This window comes from Diorhabda sublineata, chromosome 3 (assembly GCF_026230105.1).
Source record: "Diorhabda sublineata isolate icDioSubl1.1 chromosome 3, icDioSubl1.1, whole genome shotgun sequence".
NCBI classification, from domain to species: domain Eukaryota; kingdom Metazoa; phylum Arthropoda; class Insecta; order Coleoptera; family Chrysomelidae; genus Diorhabda; species Diorhabda sublineata.
In genome coordinates this window covers 2,452,216-2,479,470 of record NC_079476.1, presented here as the reverse complement: position 1 = coordinate 2,479,470, position 27,255 = coordinate 2,452,216, and the positions used below count along the sequence as shown (strand labels likewise).

Below are 27,255 nucleotides of genomic sequence, written 5' to 3'. Positions count from 1 at the left end.
GATGATAAAATTGTGGTAGTTACTATCGACATTGATACAAATATAGTAAAGGCCATTGAATTAGCAATTGGTAGAGCAAAACCATTTCGTTACATATCTCAGACATAAAACTTGTGCAAAATTCACTCATATAAATATTCATTGATAAATTTTGTAAATTGCTCCATTAGAGCGTATTTGGTGCAGACCAATCCAGAAATTTTGGAATTCACAATTGCAAATGCTTGTAAGGTTTATAGCTATGAGTCGAACGATGGGCGGAATTTTGTTGAAAACCGTTTGAAAAATTAATTGAGGAGATGTGCACTGAAAAATATGTCGTCGCAAGCAAAGCTATTCACATTATAAGGTTCCTGAAACAGTTTTTGGCTTTTCAATTAAAGAATTCAATAATAAACAAGGAAAATATTGCAACATTTTTAGATACTCGTTATAAAAAATTACACCTTGAAGATGGAGATGCAAGATTTATAAGCTACATTGGACAATACATTGAAGAAAACCGAGAACCTGAGCATTGCCAACTGTCAGTAACTTATGCTGCTGAAGATGTTGATAATTATGATATTTGGGAAACCCACAGCTGTTGTTGGGAACTATGAGGAACCGTCAAAGTCACGGTCAGACATTTGAATTATCTTGTATATAGCTGCGCCTTTAATAGAATCCTGGAGAAGCTATGAGGGAGCTTATCCCAACCCATACAGTTGTCGTGTAAGTTACCAACTTCTTCGGTTCCAGCACAGAGATTAAACTCGAAAGCCGGCGTCATATTAACAAAGGTTAGGAGTCGAATATTATCCAAATGCTTACGGTTGCCTACGGATTTCTATTTTTTTTATTTATCTATTCACTGTATTCAATTTAATTGTTGGAAAACTTTAATTTGAGTGGATTATATAAGAACTTACTATTTATATTGTTTATTTTCAATTAATAAATATGTTAAACGCGTCTTCGCCCCGGAACCGGCCCTGTTTGGATTTAGTGGAATTATAAAATGTTTGTTTTCTATATAACTTTTTATTATAGCAGGCGGTTTATTTACATTGTTTCTAGGAAGGTCTAAATATTTATTTGTTCAATTAAAAATCGATTTTTTACGTACAAAGTCACATTAGAACTTGCAGAAGTATTAGTTTTCTACAATAGCTTTCGATCGCTCTCCGAGTGGCAGATTTACTCATCGTTTGATTACTTTGACGTAGTGGTATACATGGTATACACTACCAGTCAAAAGATTTCGCCTACCCTATAGTTTGCGTCATACATAACAAATAAAAACTATACTGACGATTTTGATTTTTATATTTCAACGAGTTTTTGGAATTTACTTCATTTTCCAACCACACTGTATAGAGTAATTGGTGAAAGATTCAGTTAAAACAAAAATAAATGGTAGTTTAACCCCATGTGTGTCTGGACTAAAAATATATTCGAAACCAGATGTATACTTCCTGCATTGCTGTGAGAACAAACTATTATGGTGTTAATTACATCAACTACATCTTTATTTTTTCCAGATAAAACTTTATCTGTTATATTTATTTGCTATTTGACTTAATTTTTTTGAATATTAACAAAATATGTGAAATTTATTTATACAGTGAGATGGAGTAATTGCAAGATTGGGATGAGTTTTTTTCTATAATTTACAGTTTCGAGTTTCGTTGTTCGGGATGTTTTTGAGATTCCAATTTCATTCAGGTATCTACCTTCAAGCCTTCGATACCAGATATTTGATGTTAAAAACATAATAGCAGTTAAACCGACTTTTTAGTACCTTGTTTGGGACTAGATACAGGGTAAAGGTTTCGTACACAAATCTTTGTTCACATTCAGAACATGATTTTGTTAACCCGATCATAGTTTCCGAATAGCCCTTTCTATTGTTAAAAATACTAATCAAAACATCGTTTTCTCTTAAGTGATTCATAAAATAAACTTTTTGTAGGTACATATTGAAAAGCTTGATATTGCGAAAATCCAGCTTTTATTCCATTAAAGCCAAAAGAAGGGAAACTTTCCGGAATTAAAAATTATGCTTCACGGTTACCGGAATATTACATTTTGAACATACCATCATGTAACTTCAGATTATGCTTAATACTCCAGTGTATTTTAAACGAGTTTAAAACTTTTAGATACCTATACGATTACGGAAGCTAAATTAGTATTTCAAAAAGCTTTTAATTGAAACGTATGTTAATATAAATATTAACAGGATAAAATGAGATAAAAAATTTATGAAAGCTCGGAATAAATTTAATAGTTTAGTGAATTAGTTTCAAGTTAAATTGAGCTCAAAGGATTCATACACATTCTGTTTTCGTCGTTTTTTCTACCCTCACTTCTCAACCTAAATTCACATTAAACTGTATCACTAATTCACATAACATATCAAATGATTTATCAAAATAACAAAGCCATTCATCTGATATACCGCCTGGCGGTATCTCCGGGAAAGTTGTCACGAAGCGTTTTATTCAGGAAGCTCAAAACATTTAAGACGTTTTCCTCGTTACCCTCATCTTCCTTCTGAAGATTTTGAAAGAACTACATTGGAACTGAAATGTAATGTTACCGGAGGATTCAAGGAACTGTGGGGTCTCACGATTTTTATTCAAAGCTGAATGAAGTTTTAAGTTTTCCTTTCCCATTCCATTGTATCTTTCTCTTGGTTCATTACTCAATTTCTGGTGGGTAACAAATAAAAAATGTGTAATATTCGAAGTGAATAATTCTATTGTATATAATGGTTCTTATATTGGTCAGTTCTGATACTCTTATAAGGAGAGTTGTTTGGAGAAAAAATAATTGTGAGTACTTCTTAAATCGAGACTAGATAAACAACAACTGGGAAACTTTGGATTTGGCGAACGCAATGGAACAGGAGAGAAACATATTTCAAGAAAAATCCTAGTAGAAAATGGACGTGACAATGATCTAATGAAAGATTTGGAAATGAAATAGTCTTCAATCTCACCAACAGAATAGATGCAATCAGGTATGTAAGCGTTCTAAACAAGTTTCGGACAAGTAGTCACCACAGACTAATCAGAACAAAACTTTTCTATGGAACCACTGAAACTAGACAGGAAAATGGTGGTAGCTGGAGTTGATAATACGAAACTAATAGAGAACTCCAGTAAAAACGAACAACTAATAGATGGTAGGTTCCAAGGTCAAGAAGAAAAAAACAAAACAGCTCATGGACGTATGTACGTTAAAGAATTAGGTGGTTCTAAACAATTTAAACAACACAAAAAACTCCAAGAAGAACAAATAATAGCCATAAGAAACACAAAAACAACAGATAGAATTGAAACCGTACAAATTAGGAACCAAGTTCCATAGCAATTTATACAGGGCTTCACAAACCCTTGCATATGAAACATCTCCTTTACCAGAAGGTAACGTCCCAGAAATTCTCGTGCAAGAAGTAGGGAAGGCGTTAAAAAAAATGAAAAATGAAAATAAAAACATGTGGAAAGTCCTAGCTGCTTACTATATAAACGAATACTAAAAGACTGGGATGCGTCAACATAATTCTAATGCTCAAAGGTAGCAAAGAAGGCATTAACAACTATAGACCATTGAGCCTGATGCTAGTCATATATAAATGTTGAGAGAAGTTATGAGTCGAATAAAAAAATTTGAAGTACCACAAGTCATGATTTTTATCGATTTGCAGTTTGCAGAATTCTTTAAATGGCCAAACTTTCACAATTGTCGATGATCTAACCTCACTTTCAAAATATTGGGATTACATAATAGATAAAAGACTTGTAGAATTAAAATACAATTTCATGTATGACTTTCAAGTGTTTAACATCGAACTTTTCCCAATTTTTTGTCATTATCGACCGTGTTTGATATATTATTATCTAACATTAAAATTATGCATATAAACTAAACAAAGAGGTTGCTCAATCTTAATCAGTATTTTCATAATAGTTTTGCATTTTCCTTACAACACAAAAAAATTAGAGTCTGCTAAAAAAATACGAAGTATCATGGCTTTCATCGATTTGCAGTTTGCAGAATGGTCAAACTTTCACAAATGACGATGACCTAACCTCACTTTTAAAATATATATACAAGACTATACATTCTATTGAGAATTGTGGCCGCTCAATATTGAGCTCTTTTGACCCTGTATTTTTGTGGGTGGTCAGCCCACATTTTACCCTAAATAATTACAGCTTATCACATATTTTTGCAGCCTCGACTATTGTTCTCCATTTTTCTCTGTCCTGCATCTGTTTGTTCCAGTCACGTACTCCAAGATTTTCCATATCTTGCACAATCTGATCTTCCCATCTATTTCTTGGTCTACCAGACAAACTTTTCTTGCTCGGTCTCCATTATGTGATTTTCGTTGTGCCCTTTCAAAATATTGGGATTACATAATAGATAAAAGACTTGTAGAATTTAAATACAATTTCATGTATGAGTTCAACATGACTTTCAAGTGTTTAACACCGAACTTTTCCCAATTGTTTGTGACTTCTTCATATATTATTATCTAACATTAGAATTATGCATATAAACTGAAGGGGTTGCTCAATCTTAATCAGTATTTTCATAATAGCTTTGCATTTTCCATATAATACAAGTAAATTGGAGTCTGCTGTTTTCACCAAATGAGTTCTCAGTATTTTGATGGTATCTTAGAAAATAATCTCTTGCTCGGGAAAATTTGAGGAATCTTTTTAGAAAAGAGTTCAACTTATTTTTCACAATAATATTCCCGCAGAGACATGGCGACTTTTCAATACTATCTGTGTTGTACTCCTTTGTTTCTACGCAATCGAAACTTTGAATTATTACAGTTTGTTTCGAAAACTTTCTTTGTTAGAATTGTTTTTGTAATCAGATTGTTAAAAAAACGTGGATGTGACTAACAAACGGCATCGCCTTTTTGTCATACAGGATTTTTAAAAAAAGTTAATACCGTCTTTAAGATAGGTTGAAAACTGATAAATATTAAGGTTTGCTTAATAAAAATTTTTCGTTACATTATCCGTGATCAAGATAAAGGACGTTGAAGTTCAACAATTTGATTACTGACTTATCGTCATAACTTTTAATAAACGATAGTTTTCCTTGGTAAACTTCGAAAAAAGTTTATACAAGAAATGAGAACCCCTACTATATCGATTTATCGATGAGGTCTTATTTACGTGAAATGAATTTTCATTTCACTTAATAGTCCGGTCAATATAGATATTTAAAATAACAAAGATTCCCGGAAAGTCAAATATTGGTAGAGAGCTGTGGTTTACTGCTAAAAATAGAGTTTTAAAAATTCTTATCGATTCTTTGTATGCTACAAAAGTTATTCGGGATTCTTCACAACCCCAGAAGCAACTCCTATATCATGGCCAGCTCCAACAAACCTTCCTAGAAAAAAATTTCCTTTATTTTACAACAAATCACTGTCTCTCTTACAAAAATTCATCAATGCAGAATAACAAAGCGGGTCTGCCAAAAATTGGGTCATTTTTAAAGGTCGTTAGGTAACAACCAATACAAAACTTATTTATACTTACATTTCTCGAAAATGGTAAGTTTTATCATAAGAAATTTCAAACCAAAGCTTTATATCTTGTAATTCTCTTCAAGAGTTACCATTCCTGAGATATTGCCATTCTAAGAGTCACATTATAATGATTTGCAAACGTAGTTTTTCCTGATGGCCTACTCCACTAACTGTCATGACAATTTAAGGATAATTTAAAGGAATAATACCCGTCAAGTTCTAGATATTACTATTGATTATTGGGTTAACTTTTGTTTTGATGAGATTCATACTCTTGGAAGTCTACTTCAACAGTCATGTCCTCTTCGATTTCTTTTTCTTCCTTTTCCTCTTGCTGGATGTTCATAAATTGTTCAAATATGTGTGAGTCATTGGTCTCTTCATTGAAATCACAGAAATCTTCCTCTATTGAACTCAACTAGACATCTGTGCAAGACTGATCTTGGCAATTGGTACACTCTGGAGAGCACATCAACTGGACTTTTTTACAGCCACATTTGGCACTACAAACTTTATTGCAATTGCAAAAAATAGTGTTGAGCAGTTTTCTGTAGCAGGCGGGAGCAGAGTTTTAATTTGTTCCAGAGTATTATCTATCAATTTCCAGCCCCAGTTTTTTGAGTTCAGTTGATTGCCCAGCCATATTTGAACTTGATAATATAACAAGTATAGATTTTGATCGATAAATCTAGAGTTATGCTCAATTCTACTTGACACGAACCGTGCTACTAGCATCTTCTGTGTTAATTGGTATCAAAACCAATTCATGGGATGTATAAGCTCCCAGAATATTTAGTGTATATTAATAATTCGTCCTGCGCTACCAATCTTTTCCCGATTATCCCGATTTCCCTTTATTATCTCTGACTCTTCGTTTAGGCTTTTTATAGCCTTTTATCGTCTAATCTCCTTACTTGCGTTGTAATGTCGCGAAATGGTCGTGGTTGAGCCAGAACAAACCAAGTAGGAACATTACATAGATTTCCTATTGCAAACTAAGATTTTTTTATCAAAATGCCTTTACAGTGCATTTATTATTATTACAATTTGATCATATAATTCGATCAATGACTAATTTTTGTGTCTTCTTCTTCTTTTAATGCTTATCCATTAATGGATGTTCGCGACCACTTTTTTCATGGCTTGTCTATCCCTAGCGATATGGATCAATGTCTGAATATCTTGTATACCCGTCCACTGCCTCACGCTCCGCAGCCACGACATCCTCTTCCGTCCCAATCCTCTCTTACCTTCAATCTTCGACTATCAGCTGAAGGAATTGATATTTATGGCCTCGCATTATATGGCCAAGATATGCAATCTTTCGTTTCTTCACGATGTTAAAGAGTTCACGGTCTTTATTGATACGCCTGAGAATATCTTCATTCCTCACTTTGGCAGTCCATGGTATCTTCAGGATTCTACGATATACCCACATTTCGAATGCCTCTAACTTATTGATGTTTTTCACCTTAAGGGTCCAACCCTACATCCCGTAAAGAAGCACTGACCAAACGTAGCACCGCACAAGTCTCAGTCTAAGATCAATTTTTGTGTAACCTGAATTAATAATGAGAGACTTGGATAGCTAGAATCTACTCACTAGTTTGACTTAGGTTCTTATTACGTTTTACACTCAACTACTTAGCACTATACTCCGTTTTTTTCTTTCACTTTCACTTACACTAACTCAAAGGTCTTCTTCTTTTTGAGTTTTCTCACTAAATGATTGTTGTCCAGGAGCTGTACGCATTGATGTTGTCTTTGTTTATGAATTCTTGCTGGAGTACCTATGAATATTACTATTTCTTAAGTACCAAGGAGCGTTGACTATGTGAAACTTCCCAACCAAGACATTATTGCAGCACGACAAAGGGTTCTTCCAGCACCAGACAAAATCGTTCCAGGTAGCAAAATATTGATGAAACGAGAAGATTCACAGGTGTTTCGTTTCGATCTCCAACAAGTGCTGAATCTTTCCAATTGGTGAGTTTTATTACTTAAGACAATTACTTTTTCATATTTTCTGCACAACTCACTTTCCATTTTTTCCACTTGGAATGAAACTCAAACAGGAAGGGGTGCAAATGGTTGATATTCTAGGAAGTAATATAAATCCTGGCTGTAGATTTCTTCGTTTATTTACCAACGATTGTAACGTTGATGAATAATTCTTACGTAAGGTATCATTAGCTCTTTGGCTGACGAATGATGCCCCTAACCTCTTCAAGAAATAAGAGTAACCTTACCAGTCTGAGGGCACTCATTTTTGTCAGCTGATAGGATCTTCAAAAAAAGGTAACGAAGTATGTAGTATGAATGCGATTGGTACAAAGAAACAACATGGAGAAGATTGGTTAATTCAAGATCACAAAGCACTGGATAAAATTTGGAAAAGTTTATGGGTATAAAAGACATGAAGCGGATAATTTTTAGAAAGAACAAGGAGCCAAAATATTGACATGACGATAGTTGATTGATTACTAAAAGAGGCAAAAATTTGGCAAACAAAAAAACCCGTTCCAAGGAATTGTAAAATGAGGTCAATGGTTTCCTTACGTTGCTGTTACTTTACGATGAAAATTGGCAACAAGTGAAATTTTGCTTTCCGAATGTGATGATGATTCACAAGACTGTGAATGAAAGTAGGACGATTGAGGACTAGTTGTTTGAGTTCTTTTGCTTGATCTTTTATATCGTTTGTTACATTTATGAATGAAATTTACGTTTACTTCTGTAGGTTCTTTTTTATTGTAATCAAATACAGTATAATTCTGTTCGCTCTACTTCAAAGAAGTTATTATGGACATTATAAAAACAGTATTTATCTTATTTCATGTAATATCTTATATAACCCTCTAAACCAGTTTTACCTCTTGAAATAAAAGCCTCAGTTTCTCAATAAAGTAGAAAAAATATAATATTCCAATCTTATATATTAAAAAAATTGATGATTTCCATTCCGAGTCCGTCCAGGCGTTCTACCCAACCGATTTGCTTAATTTTTTTTTCAATGAAAGGTATTGATGCACAGATCAGCCATCAACCATCGGATTTCATCTAATTTTCACCATTCTCAAGTTATACTAAAATGCGATTTCCCCCTGTACATTACTTATGGGAGTTTTCCACATACACACGTTCTATCCTCAATGTCTCAGATTCTATTCAAGATAGAGACTTCGTTTTGATTTAGGAACACTTGCTGAAACACCTTCTTTCTTTTGAGTTTTTGAACACTTGAATCAGTTGAGTTGGAGAGGAGCTAGGCGCGGACATTCAATGTGGAATTATGGATTTTTGTAGGTTTTTGGCAATTTTTCTACATTCAAAGATCTATATCTCAGGTTCTAATATAGCTACAGAGTTCGTTTTGGTTTAAGAACACTCGCTGTAACACCTTCTTTCTTTTGAGTTTTTGAATACTTAAATGGGTTGAGTTGGAGAGGAGCTAGGCGCGGACATTCAATGTGGAGTTATGGATTTTTGTAGGTTTTTGGCAATTTTTCTACATTCAAAGATCTATATCTCAGGTTCTAATATAGCTACAGAGTTCGTTTTGGTTTAAGAACACTCGCTGAAACACCTTCTTTCTTTTGAGTTTTTGAACACTTGAATTAGTTGAGTTGGAGAGGAGCTAGGCGCGGACATTCAATGTGGACTTATGGATTTTTGTAGGTTTTTAGCAATTTTTCTACATTCAAAGATCTATATCTCAGGTTCTAATATAGCTACAGAGTTGGTTCTTTTCCATTATAATGATTTCTGATACTTATTTAATGGATTCGATGTGAGCGAAGCCGCGGGTAAAAGCTAGTTGTTAGTTAATTTAACTGGCGGATCTGAACAGAAAAGTGGCTTATCTAATAGTACAATTTCTTCCAAGCAACCAATGCATATTGTTCTTGCTCTAGGTCGGAAGTTTCAGTATTCATGTTTGTTGGTTTAACATTGTGCCGGTTGATCAAACAACTGGCACAACACACCAAAACTAAACTCCAGAACTTGCAATTTCTTAAAAAGTATCAGTTGACTTTACGGTATCTCGGAAAACGAAGAAATCAATATCTAAGAGATGGGTTTTTGGAATGTGATTGGTGGCATTCAACGGTACTCTAGCACCACTTTGCAACGTATTAGAATTGATTACTTTACACGTCAATGCCCAAAATCTATTCTAAATCATTAAAACATTCCATTAGAACTATCATTCTCACAGCCTCAGTAAAATTTTCCACTTCTGTGCAGATCAATACATTATATTACAGTGATGAATTGTGTTCAAATTTTCACTTTTCTAGCTATCCTAGAGACGAGGTAACTTTTTTTCTGAAACATCCTTTATATTGAAATCAAAATATATCTATTCTTTTTTTATTAGTCTCTTTTAGGTATCTATAATTTTAACTTCACGGTCTGTAGCAATGAAGTCGGTTCTGTTATAAATTGTTAGTAATAGCACGATTCGAGACTTTGAAATGACTTATACCACATTTACCACGACACGAGCTAAACGCTACGAAGGTATTTCACAGACCCGACTACGGGCCCCTATCAGCTGAGCGTGGTTCCTGTAATTATACGAGGCGAAATTGGTATTCTACCTACATAGAGTAATTCAACTCAAGACTAGCGAACATATATTTGCTCATTTACAAATTTTGTCGATTATACATTCACTTTCATTCCCCAGGTGAAGGTTTTGCGATCATATATTTAATTTTTCACTAATTAGATATTAGTTCTTTTAGGCCTGTTCAGATATATGGTCAAAAGTAAAAAAGACGGCAAATACTAGTTTTTTTTTATAAAGCTTCGACGTTTCTGTTCCCACTTTGGAGCCATTATCTAGAAAAGGGTGGGGATAGGGTGGTTATTCGTTCATTGGTAAGATTCCGTGGTCTCAATTTCCCTACTCCACGCAACGAATCATCCCTTTTTCCTGGTGGTTGATTCCAAGGCCTCAATCTGCCTACTCCTTTACCGACGAAATGAAAAGCTGAAGCAAAAAAATATAAAATGATTAAAATAAAAACTTAAAATAATATGCTTACAAGAACACTGTTGTCACTAACACACTCACTGCTGGTCATGAGCTAGCTTGACCAGCTGTAAGTGTGTGTTAGTGTTTCCTGGATAAAGTTCCAAGAAGTAGACAGATTGAGGCCTTGGAATCAACCAAGAAAAAGGGGTGATTCGTTACGTGGAGTAGGAAGATTGACACCACGGAATCGGATCATTTCTTACCAATGAACGAATAATCACCCTATCCCCACTCTTTTTTTGATAATGGCTCCATAGTGGGAGCCGAAACGTTGAGAATTTTTGAAATTCCAACGCGGTTCAACCGGATAGAAATATTTCTATCAACGTCACTTTGAATCGATGAATACATAAGTATTCGGAAGCTAGGAAAATATATTAAAGTTAGTTCACTTGGGCGTTTCATTTCATTTTTGTACTAACCACAATATCTCCGGAACCATACGACCGATTGACTTGAAATTTGGTAGAATTTGGTAGGAAAGGGGGGTTGCGAAGGAGTTGAATTGAAAAAATTCATAGTTTTAATTTATCGCTCTTAAATATCCCAGACATGGTTAAGATATTCTTTTTGGCATAATAAAATTCTCCAAAATTGTGGGGGAGTTAAATTGGAAAAAATTCACGTTTTCTCAATTAATTTCAAAACAATTTTGGATGCGTTTGAACCAATTGTCGAAGCATTTCTTCCATTTCGATTGAGGTACCTCCAAAACAAGTGATTTCAGTCCATCAACCGCTTCTTCAGGTGTAGAAAAACGTTTATTTTTGATCTGCGGGAATAAGAAGAAATCATTGGCTGCCAAAAAAGAACTGTACGGCGGATGACCAATCAATTCGATGTTTTGACTGTTCAAAAATGTTTTTGATTGCGTGAGAGCTCTATGGAGAATGATTAGTCTTCTGCGATATGTTTCCCTGATTTTTTCGAACACTTCTGGCAAATAAACGCTGGTGTACCATTAAGATTTGTTGGTTTTACTTTGCTCTAATGTCCAGTTATTTCGAAAAGACAGGCGACAATTTGATTTGAAGCGCAACAACTTCTGGAGGATTTGGCTCGTGTCAAAAGACCTATATCGATCGATGTTTCCTGGCACGCCGTCAATTTCGGAGGATCTTCACGAAATTCGTGCGACTACGATTGAATCCGGATAACCAGCGAAACGAAAAAAAGTCATAGAAAATAATCGCACGAGAATGTTCGCGATTCGATTTCATTTTTAGACCAAGTATTTGTACTTCACGATTGCATTTCTGGAAACTTGAGGTGTCCCATTAGAAGTCATAAAGTATTTGAATTTGGTCAAAGTGATCTACAATATTTGAACAAAACATATCACAACTGATAAATCAATGTTTCCTGTATTACCATAGTCTTGTCTTGTCCAAATCAAATAAATTAATCGGAATCAAGCTTCTACGCCAACACTTCATTTCACAAACCTAAATACATAAAATTGCATTAAAAGTTTCATGTAGAATTGAAAAATGTGAGCAAATATTGAAAAAATTTATGTTTAACCACTCTGAGGACATCTTGTTGGGATGGAAATAATTTCAGATGGAAGCCGTAATTGATTTTTATATAGTTACGAGAAATTTTGAAAAATGACATAGTTTGTCTCAATTTATATTATTATATGCTATAAAGCATAAAAATATTTCTAGATATGAATGCCAATATTTTCGTTTAGTTAAATATTATTTTATAGAAATATATCAATCACATCCCATCACAAAAATTTGAATAAATGATCCGATTAAGTTGATTGAAATTAATAAAATTAATTTTCGCAATGTAATTAATATTTTAATTTATATATCTAACGTTCCGTTTGCCTCACTCATAAATTTGACTGACATGAAGTTTGTTATTTTATTTAAACAAAACAGGGGAATGATTCAATTCGATTGATTTTTTAGAAACAGCGCTAATCGTGATTCGAAAGAACAAGGTGATAAAGTGAGATCGTATAAATGAACTTGAAAACTGTACAATGAGCTTAATCCAGATAATGAACTCACCGAATCGTCCGATGTGAAAAGTCTAGGGTTATAACAACCACTTGTAGCTAAACGAAATCACTAGTTAGTAGAGATAATTACCAAGCAGAAGAACAATAATTTATATATAAAAGTTACATTAGAAATTTCAATTAAAATGTAAGGAATGTTTTTAGTAGATTATAATTAATTGAAAATATTTTCTTAGCAAAAGGTAGTCTCAGTATTGACCCATTGATCCTCGGAACAATATATTATAACCTCACTTTTATTGTTACTATATCTAATCAAACTTTTCATAAAACACTCGTAGGTTGTAGTTGCAGTGATAAAGTTCATCATCATCATCATCAAGCCTTTCAATCCTTTGGATTATGGCTATCGCTTTAACGCTTTAAAATCCTTTTTTGAGGTGGATTACTCATAGTTTTCTATATTTGTTATCCTCATAGTTTATCGTTTATCTTCGCTGCTTTTGTTATTATTTTCCATCCCTTTCGGTTCCACCATTTTGCCCTCTAGTCCTTTCTCAGCCTGCCTCTTCTCCTTGACCACAAGCATTATGCTTTTGATCATTTCAATTGGTTTTCTTCTCAATGCTGAGTCTTTATGCTTTTATATATTTCATTATATTTTCCTCCTCCAGCTCTTTCTCTATTTTTTCGTTTTTCTTGATAGGTATTGTAAAGTCATTTGTTGTAACCTAATTTTCGGTAATATTTTCTTGAAATTCTCCAAGTGAAGTATATATTCAATTGGAATCAGATAGAGTTTTATTAATAATAAGAATTGGAGCCCGTTCTTAATTGCCCGACTCTTACAAGCCCCCTTGGTAGTCCTAGCCTTATTCCTTGGAGGCTCTCAGAGCCTGAGTAACTCTCAGGGCATCACTGGATTCAGTTTCCTAGTAGGTTTGAAATTTAATAAAAGTCTATGCTGTGCACAAAAGGTTAAATAAAATGTAGATTCACAATTACTGCTTTGTTTACGGAGCTTCCAGAAGCTTCAAGGTCTGTTTTGTACTCTAGAATCTGTCGTTTTATATGACCTGGTTCAAGGAATTAACAGAATGGTTGATTAAAATGCAGAATCACAACTACTGCTTTGTTTACGGAGCTTCCAGAACCTTCAAGGTCTGTTTTTTACTCTAGAATTTGTCGTTTCGTATGACCTGGTTCAAGGAATTAACAGAATGGTTGATTAAAATGCAGAATCACAACTACTGCTTTGTTTACGGAGCTTCCAGAACCTTCAAGGTCTGTTTTTTACTCTAGAATTTGTCGTTTCGTATGACCTGGTTCAAGGAATTAACAGAATGGTTGATTAAAATGCAGATTCACAATTACTGCTTTGTTTACGGAGCTTCCAGAAGCTTCAAGGTCTGTTTTGTACTCTAGAATCTGTCGTTTTGTATGACCTGGTTCAAGGAATTAACAGAATGGTTAAATAAAATGCAGATTCACAATTACTGCTTTGTTTACGGAGCTTCCAGAAGCTTCAAGGTCTGTTTTGTAGTCTAGAATCTGTCGATTTGTATGACCTGGTTCAAGGAATTAACAGAATGGTTGATTAAAATGCAGATTCACAATTACTGCTTTGTTTACGGAGCTTCCAGAAGCTTCAAGTTCTGTTTTGTACTCTAGAATCTGTCATTTTGTATGACCTGGTTCAAGGAATTAACAGAATGGTGAAATAAAATGCAGATTCACAATTACTGCTTTGTTTACGGAGCTTCCAGGAGCTTCAAGGTCTGTTTTGTACTCTAGAATCTGTCCTTTTGTATGACCTGGTTCAAGGAATTAACAGAATGGTTAAATAAAATGCAGATTCACAATTACTGCTTTGTTTACGGAGCTTCCAGAAGCTTCAAGGTCTGTTTTGTACTCTAGAATCTGTCGTTTTATATGACCTGGTTCAAGGAATTAACAGAATGGTGAAATAAAATGCAGATTCACAATTACTGCTTTGTTTACGGAGCTTCCAGAAGCTTCAAGTTCTGTTTTGTACTCTAGAATCTGTCGTTTTGTATGACCTGGTTCAAGGAATTAACAGAATGGTGAAATAAAATGCAGATTCACAATTACTGCTTTGTTTACGGAGCTTCCAGGAGCTTCAAGGTCTGTTTTGTACTCTAGAATCTGTCCTTTTGTATGACCTTGTTCAAGGAATTAACAGAATGGTTGATTAAAATGCAGATTCACAATTACTGCTTTGTTTACGGAGTTTCCAGAAGCTTCAAGGTCTGTTTTGTACTCTAGAATCTGTCGTTTTGTATGACTTGGTTCAAGGAATTAACAGAATGGTTGATTAAAATGCAGATTCACAATTACTGCTTTGTTTACGGAGTTTCCAGAAGCTTCAAGGTCTGTTTTGTACTCTAGAATCTGTCGTTTTGTATGACTTGGTTCAAGGAATTAACAGAATGGTTGATTAAAATGCAGATTCACAATTACTGCTTTGTTTACGGAGCTTCCAGAAGCTTCAAGGTCTGTTTTGTAGTCTAGAATCTGTCGATTTGTATGACCTGGTTCAAGGAATTAACAGAATGGTTGATTAAAATGCAGATTCACAATTACTGCTTTGTTTACGGAGCTTCCAGAAGCTTCAAGTTCTGTTTTGTACTCTAGAATCTGTCGTTTTGTATGACCTGGTTCAAGGAATTAACAGAATGGTGAAATAAAATGCAGATTCACAATTACTGCTTTGTTTACGGAGCTTCCAGGAGCTTCAAGGTCTGTTTTGTACTCTAGAATCTGTCCTTTTGTATGACCTGGTTCAAGGAATTAACAGAATGGTTAAATAAAATGCAGATTCACAATTACTGCTTTGTTTACGGAGCTTCCAGAAGCTTCAAGTTCTGTTTTGTACTCTAGAATCTGTCGTTTTGTATGACCTGGTTCAAGGAATTAACAGAATGGTGAAATAAAATGCAGATTCACAATTACTGCTTTGTTTACGGAGCTTCCAGGAGCTTCAAGGTCTGTTTTGTACTCTAGAATCTGTCCTTTTGTATGACCTGGTTCAAGGAATTAACAGAATGGTTGATTAAAATGCAGATTCACAATTACTGCTTTGTTTACGGAGTTTCCAGAAGCTTCAAGGTCTGTTTTGTACTCTAGAATCTGTCGTTTTGTATGACTTGGTTCAAGGAATTAACAGAATGGTTGATTAAAATGCAGATTCACAATTACTGCTTTGTTTACGGAGCTTCCAGAAGCTTCAAGGTCTGTTTTGTACTCTAGAATCTGTCGTTTTGTATGACCTGGTTCAAGGAATTAACAGAATGGTGAAATAAAATGCAGATTCACTATTACTGCTTTGTTTACGGAGCTTCCAGGAGCTTCAAGGTCTGTTTTGTACTCTAGAATCTGTCCTTTTGTATGACCTGGTTCAAGGAATTAACAGAATGGTTAAATAAAATGCAGATTCACAATTACTGCTTTGTTTACGGAGCTTCCAGAAGCTTCAAGTTCTGTTTTGTACTCTAGAATCTGTCGTTTTGTATGACCTGGTTCAAGGAATTAACAGAATGGTGAAATAAAATGCAGATTCACAATTACTGCTTTGTTTACGGAGCTTCCAGGAGCTTCAAGGTCTGTTTTGTACTCTAGAATCTGTCCTTTTGTATGACCTGGTTCAAGGAATTAACAGAATGGTTGATTAAAATGCAGATTCACAATTAATGCTTTGTTTACGGAGTTTCCAGAAGCTTCAAGGTCTGTTTTGTACTCTAGAATCTGTCGTTTTGTATGACTTGGTTCAAGGAATTAACAGAATGGTTGATTAAAATGCAGATTCACAATTACTGCTTTGTTTACGGAGCTTCCAGAAGCTTCAAGGTCTGTTTTGTACTCTAGAATCTGTCGTTTTGTATGACCTGGTTCAAGGAATTAACAGAATGGTGAAATAAAATGCAGATTCACAATTACTGCTTTGTTTACGGAGCTTCCAGGAGCTTCAAGGTCTGTTTTGTACTCTAGAATCTGTCCTTTTGTATGACCTGGTTCAAGGAATTAACAGAATGGTTAAATAAAATGCAGATTCACAATTACTGCTTTGTTTACGGAGCTTCCAGAAGCTTCAAGTTCTGTTTTGTACTCTAGAATCTGTCGTTTTGTATGACCTGGTTCAAGGAATTAACAGAATGGTGAAATAAAATGCAGATTCACAATTACTGCTTTGTTTACGGAGCTTCCAGGAGCTTCAAGGTCTGTTTTGTACTCTAGAATCTGTCCTTTTGTATGACCTGGTTCAAGGAATTAACAGAATGGTTGATTAAAATGCAGATTCACAATTACTGCTTTGTTTACGGAGTTTCCAGAAGCTTCAAGGTCTGTTTTGTACTCTAGAATCTGTCGTTTTGTATGACTTGGTTCAAGGAATTAACAGAATGGTTGATTAAAATGCAGATTCACAATTACTGCTTTGTTTACGGAGCTTCCAGAAGCTTCAAGGTCTGTTTTGTACTCTAGAATCTGTCGTTTTGTATGACCTGGTTCAAGGAATTAACAGAATGGTGAAATAAAATGCAGATTCACTATTACTGCTTTGTTTACGGAGCTTCCAGGAGCTTCAAGGTCTGTTTTGTACTCTAGAATCTGTCCTTTTGTATGACCTGGTTCAAGGAATTAACAGAATGGTTAAATAAAATGCAGATTCACAATTACTGCTTTGTTTACGGAGCTTCCAGAAGCTTCAAGTTCTGTTTTGTACTCTAGAATCTGTCGTTTTGTATGACCTGGTTCAAGGAATTAACAGAATGGTGAAATAAAATGCAGATTCACAATTACTGCTTTGTTTACGGAGCTTCCAGGAGCTTCAAGGTCTGTTTTGTACTCTAGAATCTGTCCTTTTGTATGACCTGGTTCAAGGAATTAACAGAATGGTTGATTAAAATGCAGATTCACAATTACTGCTTTGTTTACGGAGTTTCCAGAAGCTTCAAGGTCTGTTTTGTACTCTAGAATCTGTCGTTTTGTATGACTTGGTTCAAGGAATTAACAGAATGGTTGATTAAAATGCAGATTCACAATTACTGCTTTGTTTACGGAGCTTCCAGAAGCTTCAAGGTCTGTTTTGTACTCTAGAATCTGTCGTTTCGTATGACCTGGTTCAAGGAATTAACAGAATGGTTGATTAAAATGCAGATTCACCATTACTGCTTAGTCTACGGAATTTTCAGAAGTTTCAAGGTCTGTTTTGTACTCTAGAAACTGTCGTTTCGAGGTCTGTTTTGTACTCTAGAATCTGTAACTGTAGGTGTACCAATCTTTTAGTAATAAAATTATTTTCTTATATGAACTTGTCTTTTATTTATAGCCTATCGGAGGTTGGAAATAAAACGGCCCCCGTAGTTATACCCTCCCTGAATAAACTGTTCTTTTTAGAAACACTAAATCATTTTGAATTACATTACAACTTTAAACAGCAATACATTAGTAAATACACCTTTATCACGTGCCCTTTGGTGGAAGGTCGTCGTTTTACGAGATGTATATACGCCCTTTAGTTAACCAGCTGATCTATCACATAGCAAATACGAATGAAATTTATGCGGGCTGCCTAATATTATACTCAACGAACTCTTGATATATTACTTGTGGTGAAACGTTTGATCGAGATGAAATCAGTTCAGCAAAAAATTATCGCCACATTTCAATTGATTACACTATTTCATAAAAATTAATTTTCTTATACGGCAAAGAAATATTCTGAAGGCGCTTTATGAAAACGGTGACGCAGAGGGAAAACTGAAAGAGGGTTTATTCGTTGGCCCACGAATCAATTCGTAAAATTATAAAAGATTCTCTGTTTGTAAGCCTTTTATATGTCAATGAAAAATCTGCTGGGGAATGATTTAAAATGGTGGAAATTGTTACTGATTTATTAAAAAATTTTATAAGAGACTTAATATGTCATTATTGATTCATTTTCTGCACTCGCATCTGAGTTTTTTCACTGAAAACTTAAGAAGTATGAATGAGGAACAGAGGAAACGTTTTTACCAAGATATAGAGGTTTTTGGAAAACTACATCTAGGATTTTGAGATGAAAACATGTTAGATGATTACTTTTGGTCTGTTATAAAAGAAATTGATCAAAATAGCTATAAAAAGGAAGCTAAAATTGGTAATTTTGAAACAAAACTGTATGTATAACACGTGTCAATTTTGCAATATGTCTTATTTGTTTGACGACTGAAATGTTTAATAGAGATTCGAAAGAAATGGGTCAGCGATACTCGTTTCCGAAGATTGGGAACTGAAATGTTAGACCATTCCCTTTGAATGATATCAGATGGAAGTTGAAATCATGTTTTGAATATAGAGTTTAAAATTTGTCGAAAAGTTTATCGGAATTCGTTGTAAAGTATCGATATATAAGATGATATGACTTGTAATTTACTGTTTACTACTGTGGTTTCTTTTTATATAGAAAATATCTAAAAATTATCCTGAATTAGTCGTAGTGATTGAACAGAATAATCTTATATTTTAAAAAACTTGATGATTTCCATTCCGAGTCCGTTCAGGCGTTCTACCCAACCGATTTGCTTAATTTTTTTTTTCAATGAAATGTATTGATGCACAGATCAGTCATCAACCATCGGATTTCATCTAATTTTCACCATTCTCAAGTTATACTCAAATGCGATTTCCCCCTGTACATTACTTATGGGAGTTTTTCACATACACACGTTCTATCCTCAATATCTCAAGTTCTATTCAAGATAGAGACTTCGTTTTGGTTTAAAAACACTCGCTGTAACACCTTCTTTCTTTTGAGTTTTTTAACACTTAAATCGGTTGAGATGGAGAGGAGCTAGGCGCGGATATTCAATGTGGAGTTATGGATTTTTGTAGGTTTTTGGAAATTTTTCTACATTCAAAGATCTATATCTCAGGTTCTAATATAGCTACAGAATTCGTTCTGGTTTATGAACACTCGCTGAAACACCTTCGTTCTTTTGAGTTTTTGAACACTTGAATCAGTTGAGTTGGAGAGGAGCTAGGCGCGGACATTCAATGTGGACTTATGGATTTTTGTAGGTTTTTGGCAATTTTTCTACATTCACAGATCTATATCTCAGGTTCTAATATAGCTACAGAGTTCGTTTTGGTCTAAGAACACTCGCTGAAACACCTTCGTTCTTTTGAGTTTTTGAACACTTGAATCGGTTGAGTTGGAGAGGAGCTAGGAGTGGACATTCAATGTGGAGTTATGGATTTTTGTAGGTTTTTAGCAATTTTTCTACTTTCAAAGATCTATATCTCAGGTTCTAATATAGCTACAGAGTTCGTTTTGGTTTAAAAACACTCGCTGAAACACCTTCTTTCTTTTGAGTTTTTTAACACTTAAATCGGTTGTGTTGGAGAGGAGCTAGGCGCGGACATTCAATGTGGAGTTATGGATTTTTGTAGGTTTTTGGCAATTTTTCTACATTCACAGATCTACATCTCAGGTTCTAATATAGCTACAGAGTTCGTTTTGGTCTAAGAACACTCGCTGAAACACCTTCGTTCTTTTGAGTTTTTGAACACTTGAATCGGTTGAGTTGGAGAGGAGCTAGGAGTGGACATTCAATGTGGAGTTATGGATTTTTGTAGGTTTTTAGCAATTTTTCTACTTTCAAAGATCTATATCTCAGGTTCTAATATAGCTACAGAGTTCGTTTTGGTTTAAAAACACTCGCTGAAACACCTTATTTCTTTTGAGTTTTTTAACACTTAAATCGGTTGTGTTGGAGAGGAGCTAGGCGCGGACATTCAATGTGGAATTATGGATTTTTGGCAATTTTTCTACTTTAAAAGATCTATATTTCAGGTTCTAATATAGCTACAGAGTTCGTTTTGGTTTGAAAGCACTCGCTAAAACACCTTCTTTCTTTTGAGTTTTTTAACACTTAAATCGGTTAAGTTGAAGAGGAGCTAGGCGCGGACATTCAATGTGGAGTTATGGATTTTTGTAGGTTTTTGATAATTTTTCTACATTCAAAAATCTATATCTCAGATTCTAATATAGCTACAGAGTTCATTCTTCTCTATTATAATGATTTCTGATACTTATTTAATGGATTCGATACGAGCGAAGCCATGGGTAGAAGCTGTATCTTATTACAATATAGATATATAATTGGCCCAAGGTTACATCGGGTTGAATTTAAGAATAAAACAACTCAAATGGTAATATGGGAAAGTCAGTAATAAAGATCAACTGAATAGGATCAAGTTTATTAAAACTGGGGTAACGACATATTTTGGAATCTACTTCTATTTTAGCCTCATGAGATGTCACATTACACAACGAACTAAATGAACGTATAAATAGCCGGTTGGTCTCTTACTACATTTCTGGCTTAATAATTAATAAGATTCATGACCATATCAGATAAAAAGTCTAAAGAACTTCTCTTGATGTCCAAAAACCATATTAAACTGCCTGATGGTCTTCTGACAGGTCAAATAGCACATTAAAACGATAGGCATAGAACTGGGGATTTTGTAAGCAAGCCATAGAAACAGCAGGTCATCTAGGTTGCCGATGTCTTGCCCATTTCATCTTAGGCCAAGGTACCTCGAAGGAGTAGTGTTGTGAACGCACTTCGTATATATGTATATTTCTTCCGTGTTATGAATCTGTTCGCCGTATATACTGAATTTTGTTACCGTGGCAACAAGCTGTATTGTGGTTTTTATTCTTAGACCTTTTTTTTGCTTGTCTAGTCGGTTAACGCTGGGCCAAAAGATAAATAGAAAAAGAAATGTAACACTTGCTTTTTGGCCTTGGTAGTGTGCGTGTGATTATTATCGCGCTACTATCTTATAATATATTCATATAATATGTATTTTGGTTAATGTCAATTAGCAAGAGTGTATAAATGTTTTAGTTTCAATGTACAATTTAGTTAAACAGTAAATACAGTCCACTACTTATTGGTTTATGGCTTAATGATGTAGTAAAGGTGAATAAGAAGAAAATTTAGTGTTTTATTTGCCATTACAAATGAACTAAAAAATAACGTAATCAGGAATCTCCTGTACAAGTAGTCATAACACCTTGGAAAGTGGGACATGAAATCTGCAGAGAAAAGTCTACTTGGAAAGACTACGTGTTAGATTTACAATCTTACATAAAACGTCTTCTAGTTATACGTGCAGATTGGCTGAAAAGTAAAAACAACTTCCCAAACAATCTATAATCCTAGTTCTCATTCACACATCAATAATCTGAGATAAACTCCGCTTAAATGTTAATACTAACTAAACTATGTTATACAAGATGATCCAAACGTCCGTCAACTTGGGTTACAAATGGAATTTGCACTACTAGTATCAGTTAAAATTTAACCTCCAACGTCTCTTGTCTTGAGTTATTTCCCAGCCTATTATTGGCACTTTAATCTCATTTTGAAATATTCAAAATAATCCAAACATATGTAAGAAGCAACATTAACGTTAATTTGTATTTCAAGAAGTAAATGAATAACTAGTGAATAAATGATTGCTTCTTATTGTTAATGTCTTAAATGTAACAGAAATTATCGACGAAGATTTTGTTTTGATATCCAACTGATATATTGCAAGTTCTTAATATCAAATTATATTTAAATAAAGATCGTTATTGAGTAGAAATGTTAAAATTATTTTCCATAAAAATACATTATTTATTCGGAGATCATCATTAATAGCATAAAACAAAGATCTTACGTTTAAGAATAAGTTAAGAAGATAGAAAAGTGTGCAAATAGTTGGCCAGAAATTACCACCAACCTAGAAACAACTTCAACTACCCATTTTCGATGTTATCTGAATCTAATTCAATATGAGCAGTGTCCAAATAATAATAATTTTTCCTCTAGAACTTCAATAACTCATTTTCCACGTGCACTGAAAAGACAAAACCCTCCTTTGGGTCCCTAGGTATACAAAGGTTCAGACTATTAGTGATGATAAGCATATTCAACTACTTCTAATTTATATATAACGTAATCTAACGAATAACCACCTGATCCCTTCTTTTGATAATTATTTCAAAGTGGAAGCTGAGAAATATCAAATTTTGGAAGCTGTTTAACATAAAATAGACTAAAAACGGTTACAGCTAACGAAAAAAAATAAAAAGTTTATCGATAAAAACTTGAAAGTATAAAATCAAAAACATGAAATTACTGCTGCAATTTAATATTTTACGCCACAATGATAGAACTTTTAATGCAAATCGTGGCATATTTCAGGATTTATACCGTTCATATAATAGGGTCACTCATTATTAAAACTTTCACAAACTTCTTCCGAAAGTTTCTTATACGTTTTTTTTCTCAGCGCGTTTGTACTAATTTCTGCGGCGTTAAGGGAATTCAGATGACACTTAAGATTGATTGAAACGAGAATTGGAAGAGGGGGTTTTTAATTAATTTTTCCGAATTGTCGAATTTCACCCCGTTCGTTGAGGCAAGATGCGGTTCGACGTTTTATGAAGAATGATCGTTGAAACCGACAACAAAAGACGATTTGAACGTTAAAAATTTTGAAAGATTGCAAAAAATCCTAATTGAAAGATATATTTGGAACAGTCGAATATCTGTTAGATCGATAATAGACCTGGAGCTTTGGAATCGAAGTTGTATTTTACTCCAAAAAGTCTTAGCCAAAGCCCATTCTAAAGAAATTGGATTATTTTAAATGCCAAACGAATAATACGGCAACAATGAGCAAGAAAGTTTAGAAATACTCACTTTCCAGGCTTAAAAGTCATTGAAAATGCTGAGAAGAAAGAAAGAAGAAGAAGCAAAGGGAAAAGTAAAATTCAATAAACAGTATCAAGTAGAGCGACAAGCCCTATATATCACTTAGTAAAAACGGCATTTTCCCAGCCATGCTACAAAAAGTCTGTAATTAAGAAATATATTCACAAGCTTTTTGAAGAGAACCTGATTTTAGGTTATATATCTGTAGTGGGTCAATAGACAAGTTGGGATTCTAACTGATATCCCAGGATAATAGAAAGCTGGCTGATGTCGCGCCACGCATGCCTATTCTCCCGGAGTATTAGCTAAATTCCGGACAATAGATTATTCGTCGAAAAATGATCAAGTGCTTGTCTTTTCTCCTGGAACTTCAGCTAAAATTCAAATAAAAGACTATTGGGTTTACTGAATAAGAAAAATAGGATGAAGGAAGTCTTATTTATTTATTTTTTGCATGTCAATCAAACATTTATAGCAGCACGTGGAGGCTTGGTGACATTGTGCAACCTAACCTAACCTAACCTAACCTAACCTCACCTAAACTTACCTAACCTAACCTAACCTAACCTCACCTAAACTTACCTAACCTAACCTAACCTAACCAGTCTGAGTATAAGCTTCTAAAATTTTTTTCTTTCTTTTAACGATTACGTGACATTCTTTTTCGATTTGCAATAGTTCATAGCTTTTCACATAATGATAGTAAGTATTGTAAGCTTTGGGTCCAGCTTCTCTATCTGGAGGACCAGCGAGTAAAATTTACTTTACTTTGTCTAACTGTTCTTTATCCCGTATACCGCGATTACCTTTCTGACTATCAAACAATTTGGCGTTTTTCAATAGATATTCTATTATCCGAATTTTATCTACAGTCCCAGGAGAATAGTCAAACGCTTGGTAATTTTTCGACGAATAATCTCCCGGAATTTAGCTAATATTATATACTACTATATAATAATAATAGAATAGGCATGTGTGGCGCGACATCAGCCAACTCCCTATTGTCCTGGGATATTAGCTAAAATCCCAACTTGTCTATTGACCTACGATATATCCAAAAGATGACCAAAGGCAAGAATAGTGTTTACACCAAAAACGGACAGAAGACTAGAAGATAAACCAAATTTTTGTCACCCGATCTCCACCTCTTTTTCTTTAAAAATTATGGAGATCAGAAGTATAAGATTAGAAGCACGGCTCACGCAAGAAAACCACTTCACACGAAACAATTTGCTTATTAAAAAGGCCACCACCAGTGCACTATATTGCCTAGTTAGAAGAGGACCTTGACAGGTAAGATATTGCTCTAACAGCCTTCATCTATATACAAGAAGCTATTAACAATACTTCACATTAAAAAGGCGGTAAAAGAAGTGCAAATCCCTATTCTAGAATTAACCGAGGCGATACTACAATATCGTGCAGTAACGATGGAAATAAATGGAAACACTTCCACTGTTACTAAAGTGAGGGTCCACCAGCAAACCGAGTTCTATCACATCTACTGTCGTCATTATTAGAGGACAAAATCCTAACTAGATTTAGCAGCGCAGCGCTGGATTTACAATTTTAAGCTGGACATGTCAGAGTATGACAACTGCGGATTTTGTAAGCAAATTATTTCACTCACTATCTTGAAGTAGCAGTACTTACACCCAAAAGAATAGCCCCTTTTGGAATAAGTTTATGTAATTTGGAAGCAGAAATATAAGATGTGGTTTTCTACAAAATATATTCTACGTTTAGGTACAGAATGGTTGTAAATCCAAAACGACTCTCCAAATAATTCAAAATCTATAATCTACTCCGCCATCTCACTGTATATACTCCGCAACAGCTTCTAATCCTTTACAAGGCCCAGAATAGTTCATGACATGCAATTCTATGGAATCAGCTGCAAAGGCACGTCTTTTCTAAATATTACAATTTTGAACAGCTCAAGTCCAATGTCCACTGGATAACCACATTGTAGGTATCACTCCAGCTACTCGAGTGTAATAGCAGCTTGCTTGTTACAAGAAAAAACTTAAAAAATGTCCATCGATGACTCAAGAACAGAAGTAAAAAAGTAAAAGCCGAAGGATAAAGAAGAGATGTGGTGAAAATTGGAAGATGTGATTTTGAAGTGGTGAAAAAGCTCAAGTATCTTATTGTAATAATAATTAATGATATATATATATATATATATATATATATAGAACAGAAGAAGTGACAAGATGCAAGCAACGAATAGAGCTGTTGGTACAAATACAAAAAGGTTGAAGAGAAAATATATCAAAATAAGTTCTTATGCTGCAGAGACAAACAAAGAGATCCAAATGATGCTGCTAATAAAAAGAAATATTATGTATATTATAATGGGATTAAAAAAAATGAAGATGTATATAAGAACAAATAAATAAATAGATTAAACTGGGGTACGAATAATGTTAGAGTGAAATGAAAAAGTAGAAGTCGATGGAGGAGAGAAACTACAAACAAGACACTATGAACAGGTAGAAACGAAGATGGTTCGTAAATAAGCTGAAGGTGTGAAAAGACAAGAATTGAGCCTTCAATGAAAAGGTCTTTGAAAAGCTTGAAAAAGCTCTTAAGTTCCACGTAAGGAATTTCATTCTCCTGTGGGTGAATATACAGTTAATTTCAGCTATAAAACTGTCTTTATAGAACGGTTCCATTTTTTGAACTATGTTAACAAAGCAAATATGAAAAGAACAAGTGGGAGTAGAGGTTTATATATACGGGGTGTCCTAAAACTATCTGTAAATGGCAAAATACTTATAGTAAAATAATGAAAACTTCTACATGTTTCCGAGTTTTCGGATACGATCTTTTTATACCGGAAGTCAGCTGTAACTTTGTTATTTTAAATAAAACACCATGTATATTAATACATTTTTGAAATATACGTAAAATTTTAGTGAAATTTAGTTCCAGAACCTTTTCAAAAAATGCATACTTTTTGAGTTCGTAAAATATTTGACCGTTGCATACCCTTATAAATTATTTTTTTACCCTTAAAGATATGAAAATGATTTCTGATCGGTTGCTTTAAGCAAGGTCAGAAGTATTCGAATCTATGTTGAAATTTTTTTCGTTTCATACAGGGTGTGTATAAAAAGTGTTCAATGTTTAACTTCATAAATATCAAATTTCTTTATTTTTTTAAATAGAATCACTCGTTTCTTCCATTTTAATGCATTCAGGGGTGAGAAATAAGGCAAACGCACGTTTACTTTCCTATACAAGATAAAGAAAAATACTTTTTTTATGTCTTAGTGATTGTATCAACGGGTCAAAATGAAATTTAGACCACACCTGTATCTCTAAAAATTTACAGGAAACATTTAATATTAACCGTAAGGTTTAGGTATAGGAAAGTAAACATGAATTTGCCTTATTTGTTGGCCCTGGATGTATTAAAATAGAAAAAAAATGAGTGTTTCTATTTAAAAAAATAAAGAAATTTGATATTTATGAAGTTAAACTTTGAACACTTCTTATACACACCCTGTATAGAACGAAAAATTTTTGATAATAGATTCAAATGCCTCTGATTTTGCTTAAAGCAACCGAATGGAAATCATTTTCATATCTTTAAGGGTATCCTCGTAAAAAAATAATTTATATGGGTCTGTAACGGTCAAATTTTTTATAAAAAAATAACTCAAAAAATATGCATTTTTCGAAAAAAGTTTTCAGACAAAAGTATAGTAAAATTTTACGGAGATTTCAAAAATGTATTAATATACAGTGTGTTTTATTTAAAATAACAAAGTTATTTTGACATATACAGCTTGTTTTAACTCGTCGTGGGACATCCTATATATATAAACCTCTACTCTTTTCATACTTGCTTTGCTTACACATTTCAAAAAATGGAACCATTCAATACAGACAGTTTTATAGCTGA

The 27,255-nt window shown here is 34.0% G+C and overlaps 1 protein-coding gene across 1 annotated transcript in view; it reads left to right on the top strand.

Annotated features, from left to right (window-relative positions):
* The window catches only part of LOC130441239 (kin of IRRE-like protein 2), a 649,517-nt gene that overhangs the window by 1,299 nt on the left and 620,963 nt on the right, over positions 1 to 27,255 (top strand). The gene's annotated exons all lie outside the window — the stretch shown is intronic.